General features: G+C 38.7%; 1 protein-coding gene across 3 annotated transcripts in view; it reads left to right on the top strand.

Annotated features, from left to right (window-relative positions):
* Positions 1–349: 349 nt before the first annotated feature.
* LOC115222036 (sodium/hydrogen exchanger 1) overlaps positions 350–9,352 on the top strand; it is an 80,373-nt gene continuing 71,370 nt past the window's right edge. For 2 of the 3 annotated variants that reach the window (XR_005002995.1, XM_036511144.1), the window contains exon 1: positions 1,775–1,970. The gene's annotated coding sequence lies outside the window, so the exon portion shown is untranslated. Of the gene's footprint in view, positions 546–1,774; positions 1,971–9,352 lie in introns of those variants that run through there. The other variant, XM_036511145.1, reaches the window with a different exon arrangement.

Raw genomic sequence — 9,352 nt, 5'->3', positions numbered from 1 at the left:
GCGTGTATGTATAAGTGTATGTGTGTGTATGTATGTATGTATGTATGTATGCATACATATATGTGTATGTATAAATATACGTGTATACACATACACATATATTTACCTGCATACATACATATACTTTAAACCGACTGCATGTATACGTGTAAGAGCTTCAACGTAACCGCATATGCTAGTGTGCATGTATTTGTGTATGTGTGTGTGTTTATAGTTTATGTGAGTGACCATATGTACTTCTGCACACACACACACACACACACACACACACACACACACACACACACATTCAATGTATGTACATATATATATATATAGCTGTGCATGTGATTAGGTGTGTACTCCAACCAGGATTAAATGTAGATACGGCATGACAACCTCCCCCACAACCAAGATATTTTTCTCATTATCACTTTTCTCTTCCAAAGAAATATCTTATTAAGAAACAGTCACTGTGGCAGACGACAGACAGCAAACGGCAGGCGATCTCGTACCGGCCATTAATCTATCGTCTGCTTGCGGAATTCACTGAACAACCGACTCAGGTGAGAACCACTTTGTTTTTGGTTGGGTTCTTGGTCTTTCATATTGTTATTGTTTCTACATGCTGCCATTTAGCCCCTGGTTAGCTCTGATCCAGTACAGTTATGACCAATAAGTGTTTAAGCCTTATCAATCTGGTGGTTGAAGGACGTTCAGATTCTGTATCTGGGATCACATTGTTAAATGGGTCCTTTTTCTTTCCCTTTTCTTTGGATCTTTTCTTTCTTTCTTTCTTTCTTTCTTTCTTTCTTTCTTTCTTTCTTTCCTTCTTTCTTTCCTTATTTCTTTCTTTCTTTCTTTCTTTCTTTCTTTCTTTCTTTCTTGCTTTCTTTCTTGCTGTCTTTCTTTCTTTGTTATTTTTGTTAAAACAATAAGGTGTGATTTGATGGAGATGGAGATTCGGCTGCTATTTCTTGCAATTGTGACTTCCTCGTACGAGTATGTAGTAATGTGCGTGTGTTTGGGTGCATGTGTGTGTGTGTGTGTGTGTGTGTGAGAGAGAGAGAGAGAGAGAGAGAGAGAGAGAGAGAAGAGAGAGAGAGAGAGAGAGAGAGATAAACAGCCAGTGAGACAAAGAGGGTTACATGAATATAGATGTAAGATAATGCAAGATATGTCGTTAAAGAAAAAAGTTGTATGTATGTGTGTGTATGTATGTATGTATGTATGTATGTATGAATTATCTGTTTGTGCATGTATACATACATACTCATGTATGTGTGTGTGTGTGTATCAAACTGAATGGGTAAAAAAAAATGAATAATAAATAAATAAATAAATACACATACATATACACACACATATATATATAATTATATAACGATATATATATATATATTTATATTTATATTTATATATATACATATACATATATGTGCGTATGCGTGTATGTATAAGTGTATGTGTGTGTATGTATGTATGTATGTATGTATGCATACATATATGTGTATGTATAAATATACGTGTATACACATACACATATATTTACCTGCATACATACATATACTTTAAACCGACTGCATGTATACGTGTAAGAGCTTCAACGTAACCGCATATGCTAGTGTGCATGTATTTGTGTATGTGTGTGTGTTTATAGTTTATGTGAGTGACCATATGTACTTCTGCACACACACACACACACACACACACACACACACACACACACACACATTCAATGTATGTACATATATATATATATAGCTGTGCATGTGATTAGGTGTGTACTCCAACCAGGATTAAATGTAGATACGGCATGACAACCTCCCCCACAACCAAGATATTTTTCTCATTATCACTTTTCTCTTCCAAAGAAATATCTTATTAAGAAACAGTCACTGTGGCAGACGACAGACAGCAAACGGCAGGCGATCTCGTACCGGCCATTAATCTATCGTCTGCTTGCGGAATTCACTGAACAACCGACTCAGGTGAGAACCACTTTGTTTTTGGTTGGGTTCTTGGTCTTTCATATTGTTATTGTTTCTACATGCTGCCATTTAGCCCCTGGTTAGCTCTGATCCAGTACAGTTATGACCAATAAGTGTTTAAGCCTTATCAATCTGGTGGTTGAAGGACGTTCAGATTCTGTATCTGGGATCACATTGTTAAATGGGTCCTTTTTCTTTCCCTTTTCTTTGGATCTTTTCTTTCTTTCTTTCTTTCTTTCTTTCTTTCTTTCTTCTTTCTTTCCTTATTTCTTTCTTTCTTTCTTCTTTCTTTCTTTCTTTCTTTCTTTCTTTTCTTTCTTTCTTTCTTGCTTTCTTTCTTGCTGTCTTTCTTTCTTTGTTATTTTTGTTAAAACAATAAGGTGTGATTTGATGGAGATGGAGATTCGGCTGCTATTTCTTGCAATTGTGACTTCCTCGTACGAGTATGTAGTAATGTGCGTGTGTTTGGGTGCATGTGTGTGTGTGTGTGTGTGTGTGTGTGAGAGAGAGAGAGAGAGAGAGAGAAAGAGAGAGAGAGAGAGAGATTAAGATTTAATTACTCGGTTAATTTTCGCCGTTAATTAATATTGTTCAAAATCATTACAGATGGAGACATTGCGGTAATTATTTACATCTTCACGCTTTGAATTCAAATTTTAGCATCTCAACATTTCCCTTTCATTTTCCGATGCAAGGTGGAGAGGGTACCGAAAAAACCCAGCATCAATCAGGAATGACCAGAATGTATGACCTGTATGTATGATGTAGTTAGGAATCATCCGCAGCATTCGTTACGTCGCAATATTTGTTAGTGTTACGCTTTAAACAACCTTAACTACTGAACAAAATACAACGTGCAACCAAAATCTTTAACATAAGGTAACAACGTTGTGGAGATCTATAAATTTATTGCACCAAAATATAAAAAAACTATGCAAGTAGCATGGTCGTATGGACTGAGAATCGAGGGAGTGGTCTACCCCCCAGGCGATGCTATTATGAGGACGGCCCTTTCGGGTCTACTGCATAAATGCTGTGGGGGAAAAGGGGGCAAAAAACTCGAGAGCTGCCCCGAGTGGCACATACTCTTGCTACACAACTGTAAATTGCATCAGGTCGTCAGAGGTTCAGAGGTTTTGGAGAGTAACCAGTCACCCTTAGTCACCACATCTTCCAAGTCCTCTCTGCCCGAAACGACATTACTTTGTCAAACCCAGTTATGAATCAAATAACAGAAGATCGTCCTATGGCTAAAACATATCGGCCTCGGAGGAGGAATGGCCCCCTACATATGTGTCCGGCTGATCCACATGCCCCAATGTGCAGACATGCCCTGATATCTTTATATATAAAAGTGAGGTTGTGTGCTGTCTGTCTCCTCTGATTTAGATTCCTAACTACTCCCACATTTTGCGGTGGAGTTTAACCAAAAGCGGGTATCTTATAGTCGTGATTCATATCGAGCCCTTCTGGGTATTAGCGCGCGTCTACGATGAGTCTACGATTTAAAAAAAAATTTACCATAATTTTTTTCCATTTTAATGCATTTTTCGCTATTATATAAGGGAAGTAACTCTCTAAAAATGTCTACGATGAGTCAACGATTTAAAAAAAAAATTACCATAATTTTTTTCCATTTTAATGCATTTTTCGCTATTATATAAGGGAAGTAACTCTCTAAAAATGTCTACGATGAGTCAACGATTTAAAAAAAAATTTACCATCATTTTTTCCCCCATTTTTTTGCTATCTTTTGGCTATAACTCTCTAAAAATGCTTATATAGTTATTTCCCTTACAAATCCGAGCAACGCCGGGCGATACTGCTAGTCAAAATATAAAAACCAGGTATTTCCACGTGTCTTGCGAGTAATTATTACCCAGGTAGCCTTGTTTCTTACACGCTTTCATTACGTAACAGGGTTACATATAACTTAGATTTAGCTCTGTTTAGCTCCGTATGACTTAGATAAGGACAGTGTTTATCGGTTGCTAGTGTTATTTGCTCTGTTTTCTAGCGTATTTTAAGTACTCTACGTATTATGTGTACGTAGTCAGAGCTTATTAGTCCTTCTTCTGGCGGAATTCAGGTCTAAGTACCCCATATAATCCGTTATAACTGTTTTGTTTTTTTTTTAATTTTCAGAAAATTTTTCCGAATTTGTATTCTATACACGGAAATTCATACGATTATGCAAACAACAACAACAAAATTCATGTGTGATTTAAGCGCGATTTGACCGTTATTTTTAGCACATCTCACGACCACCTGATACCTTCCTCGTTTCTTTGTCACTCTAACTTGTATTGATGTTTTTCAGTTGTTTTTTCTCTCGCTATAAACACATTTAATGAAATGATGATGCACCCAAGAGTGGTCGATGGCTGGGATTTAGGCAAAAAATTCGGACTGTCCGGTTTTTAAACACTGATTTTTTTTTTAATTCGGAAAAGAGTGAAACCTTTGGGATTTATATGAAGCGTGGAAAGTTTAAAAATTTGCTTTTAATTCTTTTTTTTTAATCATAATCGCATGAATTCGCGTGTGTAGAACACAAAATCGCAAAAGTTTTCTGAAAATTACAAAAAAATACAAAATTTATGATGGGTTATATGCGGTGCTCTAAACCAGAATTCCACCATTCTTCTATGTTGTATATATGTAAGTCCTGAGGTCCGCTTTATGTAAAACGGGCGCAGTGTCTTGTAGTTCAAATTCTGTGTTATATATATGTCCTGTGGTATACTTTATGTAACATGGATGCAGTGCCTAGAAGTTTTGTTTTCTGTATATTGTGCATTTCTAAGTCCCATGCGGTGGTGTAAAAATAATATAATAATGAAATTATTGTATACAGTGCTCGGGTGGACCACAACTTGTCAGACAGTGCGTATAAAGCATATGCAGTAATGTACAAATGTCTGGAAAGCGAACAATGCATGAGTCAGATACATGCTTGCTTGTGTATGGAGGGGGGAAAAATCAGGTGTAGTGTTGGCGAATCTCAGGAAGCATGGAAGTTTTGAAGGATGCAGTGCTCCGACAACTAACAACTGATGCTGGCAGTTTGTTCCATGGTTCAGCAACTCTCAGCATGAATGATGTGCTCAGGGTAGGCAAACCTCACAGGCCGGTCAATTAGGGGGAATGGGACAAACCTATGCTGAACGAATGTTATATTTAAGGAAGGGACAGCCAATTTGGTTACAGCACAGAATAATTAAAACCCCACGTCACGCCACTGGTATGGTGTGCTTTACGTAAGATAGCTGCAGTGCTTTGTTGGTGAGTTTTCTGTCGTGTCCAGCAGTGTTGATTTGTGTAGGTTGTGTATAGGCGTATATGCTCTGGAGTACAGCAACTAGGAGAGGGGATAACGCTAACATAGCTATGAGCAATAATCCCCCTTCGTCCTGGAAATGGTATTTAACTGCAAGTAGCATAGTTATGTGGACTGAGAATCGAGAGAGTGGTCTGACCCGGGCGATGCTATTATGGGGACAGCACTTTCGGGTCTACTGCATAAATGCTGTGGGGGAAAAGGGGGCAGAAAACTCAAGAGCTGCCCCGAGTGGCACATACTCTTGCTACACCACTGTAAATTGCATCGGGTCGTCAGAAGTTCAGAGGTTTTGGAGAGTAACCAGTCACCCTTAGTCACCACATCTTCCAAGTCCTCTCTGCCCGAAATGACATTACTTTGTCAAACCTGGTTATGAGTCAAATAACAGAAGATCGTCCTATGGCGAAAACATATCAGCCTTGAAGGAGGGATGGGCCCCTACATATGTGTCCAGCTGATCCACATGCCCCGATATCCCGCGAATGAATTTGGCCCTGTGCGCAAATGTAAGCTCGGAAGAGCAGGAGACTAGCAACGTAAACTTTAAAAAAAATAAAAGTAGAAGGCATCAGAATCATAATTACACGTCCAATCCATCTTATCGTTTCTACATGTTTTGGCTCTTGAATCATTGATACGAAAGCCAGACGTGTTAAGTGGCAACTCGTTGGAACTGGGACGTGGATGATCCGTGTCGTCATACGTAAATGACACCATCATTATAATGTCGGACACAATGGAAATCGAGATACTTAGCATTATAATAAAAGCTACAAAGTGGTAACAGTAGTACGCATTAATCAGGACGAATAGGTGGGTGAGCAGATCAACACTTAGAATAAATTCTTGCTAACTAACATGGTGACATGACAGACTGAGGATCCTGTTAAGCTGTTTAGGTCTGGTTTGGGTTTGACCATGTCCCAGCGAATCAGAACTGGGATGAAGTCAAGAGCAGGCTAGTCAGTTATCCTTGCGATGAAGTTATCCTTGAAATATAAGACACAGGTTATCTATCTCCGCCTGACTGCTGTTCTCTGCTTCAGCTTCCATCTCTTGCTTTTTGTGGAAGGGATGAGTTCCATTGGTCAAAACGGCCTTTGCTGCTAACATCCTCTGCGTGGAGAACTTGGTATGCCGTGGCTCGTGATGTATGAGTATGGCTGAGGCTGCGACATATGCCAAGACTCCTGGAGGAAGAGAGAGCGGGCCCCCATTTCTGTGGCACGCTTTTTCCTTTTTTTTTCGTTTTGTTTTGGTTTTTGAAGCTCGTCTCTTTGCTCTCAGAAACGCAGTCCTGGGGCAAGCGAAGACCTAATTTGAATATCTGGTCATGGTGATTGAAATCAATCACGGACAAGATTAAAAGGAGTGGAGGCAAACATTTTTCTTCAGTCAAGCTCCCATCAACATCTTCATGTTCCACTTAGAGAGGAATGTGAGGGAGGAGATGGTGGTGCTATCCTCCACTAAATATTCTGAAATACTGGGCACCTGGCATCTGGCATGTTATCAGGTACTCGAGGAATAAAGCTGGTACAACATCAATCCCTGAATCTTATGGAACGTTGGTAGCGGGCAAGAGAGATGACATTCTTAGAGCCAAACACAGGGCATTGATGAAGACCAACTGAACAGCCTCTTCCAGAGGAGTTCACATGAATAAAAACTGAAAATATAGAAATAAAGTAGTTATGGCTTTGTCCCCTTAAGTTCTAACGGAATTATAATAGTACCATTGGGACATGTGGCGTGTGTCTTAGGCATTTTAAATCTGGAATAGCCCTTCACTCTTTAGGTTTAATCTCAGCCTGTTTCTTCTTTCAGAGAGAAAAAGGGAGAAATAGCCAACTCTACTTCAATATTTGACTGGTATTTTATTTTATTAACTCCAAGAGTATGAAAAGTAAAATTAACTGTGTTGGGATTTGAACTCAGGATGTACAAAGCCGGAACAAATACTGCGAGTCATACCATCCAACATTCTACCAATTCATCACTTTTTATTACATTACTTACTTTTTTTACTTTTTACTTGTTTCAGTCATTTGACTGCGGCCATGCTGGAGCACCGCCTTTAGTCAAGCAAATCGACCCCGGGACTTATTCTTTGTAAGCCCAGTACACTTGCTGAACCGCTAAGTGACGGGGACGTAAACACACCAGCATCGGTTGTCAAGCAATGCTAGGGGGACAAACACAGACACACAAACACACACACACATACACATATATATATACATATATACGACAGGCTTCTTTCAGTTTCCGTCTACCAAATCCACTCACAAGGCATTGGTCGGCCCGGGGCTATAGCAAAAGACACTTGCCCAAGATGCCACGCAGTGGGACTGACCCCGGAACCATGTGGTTGGTTAGCAAGCTACTTACCACACAGCCACTCCTGCTGTTTATAACTATTAATTAAATACAGCTATAAACTATTTATTCTATTTTGTTTATCGTTTCTAAAGTGTTCCCTCTCTACTTTTTGGAAAATCCCAAACACATGATTTGGTTCGCCCTAGGATATGATGCCACCAAACTGGCTGTACTTTCATCAGGCTCTAATTGTAAGGTATTATTAATGTATATGCGTTAAATACCATTGTTATTAGTCAACTTCAAAAATGAGTCCTTTAGGGTGCGTCACGTTCTCATATTCATATCCTGGTAAAGCACACTCTAATATTCGTCTTTGAAGTCGACAAAATAAGTAGCAGTCATGAAATGGTGTTTCAATAATTAGTTAATTGTATAGGTGTTGAAGGTGTTTATAAGCCATTTAAGAAACACACAAAAACCTTTAGACTCACTCCAACATTTAAATTTAATTTGTCAAAAGATTTTCGGTGATTCGAGACAGCGACCTGTTCACTGACAAAACTTTGTGCAGCACGAAGTTTGACAAATTGAATTTAAATGTTGAAGTAAATCTAACGGTTTTTGTGTGTTTCTTAAATGGCTGCAATTGTTTTCGTTCCAGCCCACAATCTCAGATCAGGTCACTTGCTATGCAAGTGCATCTCCTTAATTGTATATGTTGTTATTCTAATCAGAACTGTTTTTTTTTAACTATTGATCTGTAACAGAGGTCAGTAAATTCTTTCTGTGACGTAATACGAATCATTTACCCATGGTTCACATCCGCAAAAGATTGTCTCAAAACCATCGACCACTCCATAGTTTACATATGTATAAAATTTTTTATATTTTTAGAAAAAATACGAGTCCCACAGAGACCGCTAACTTGTAGAGCATAGCTTACCTATTACCGACCCATAGTCTGGAGTAAAGGACTCTCACAAATCTTTACAAGTCTTCTGAGACCGGTGAGATATTTCCAGTTAATGATCTTAAACAGTTGCATGTCAACGATTACAGAAAAAAACAAAACATATTCAGGGTGGGAGGGATTTGAATGGGCAGACATTCTCCTTCCTTGGCGCAATAGTTCACATGATGTGGGTGTAAGGGCTGAGAAGCCTTAACAGTTTAGTGACGTGAGAGGATCAGTAAGTGGAGGTAAGGACGAATAGGTGTTAAGAAATTGACTCCTACTGATCGGAAGGAGCTGGAATTTTTCTATTGTTAATGTTTTCATTTTCTTATTCTCATTACTTCTAAAGTAAGACAGTAATGCAACTTGTTCCATTCCAAACATTTACCAAAGTCATTGTCTTCATCTCCTGCCAAGCAACTGCACATGAACATGGACGTCATCATGAAGCAACAGTGCTTTTACATTATTGGGGGAAAAATCTTAAGCTCACTTTTTTGGAAGTGATTCAAACAGGAAAAGGAATCCCCAAAGGGAACCACACATTTTTGAGTGGGTGTATATATAATATTATATACACCAGCTTAAATTCATAATCTCAGTAAGGATGTGTCATGCTGGGCTTCAGATGATTGTACATAAAGCAAAAATTTGCTACTTATTAACTTGATACCCAGTGTGTTGTGTTCAAGACACTTGAACAAGCAAATTTCATTGGCATTGTTAACTTGTAATAAAATAAGATGCTCAGACTTTAAT

Source organism: Octopus sinensis, linkage group LG19 (assembly GCF_006345805.1).
Source record: "Octopus sinensis linkage group LG19, ASM634580v1, whole genome shotgun sequence".
NCBI classification, from domain to species: domain Eukaryota; kingdom Metazoa; phylum Mollusca; class Cephalopoda; order Octopoda; family Octopodidae; genus Octopus; species Octopus sinensis.
Note: the sequence above shows the minus strand (reverse complement) of the source record. Positions and strands in the feature narration are given on the sequence as shown.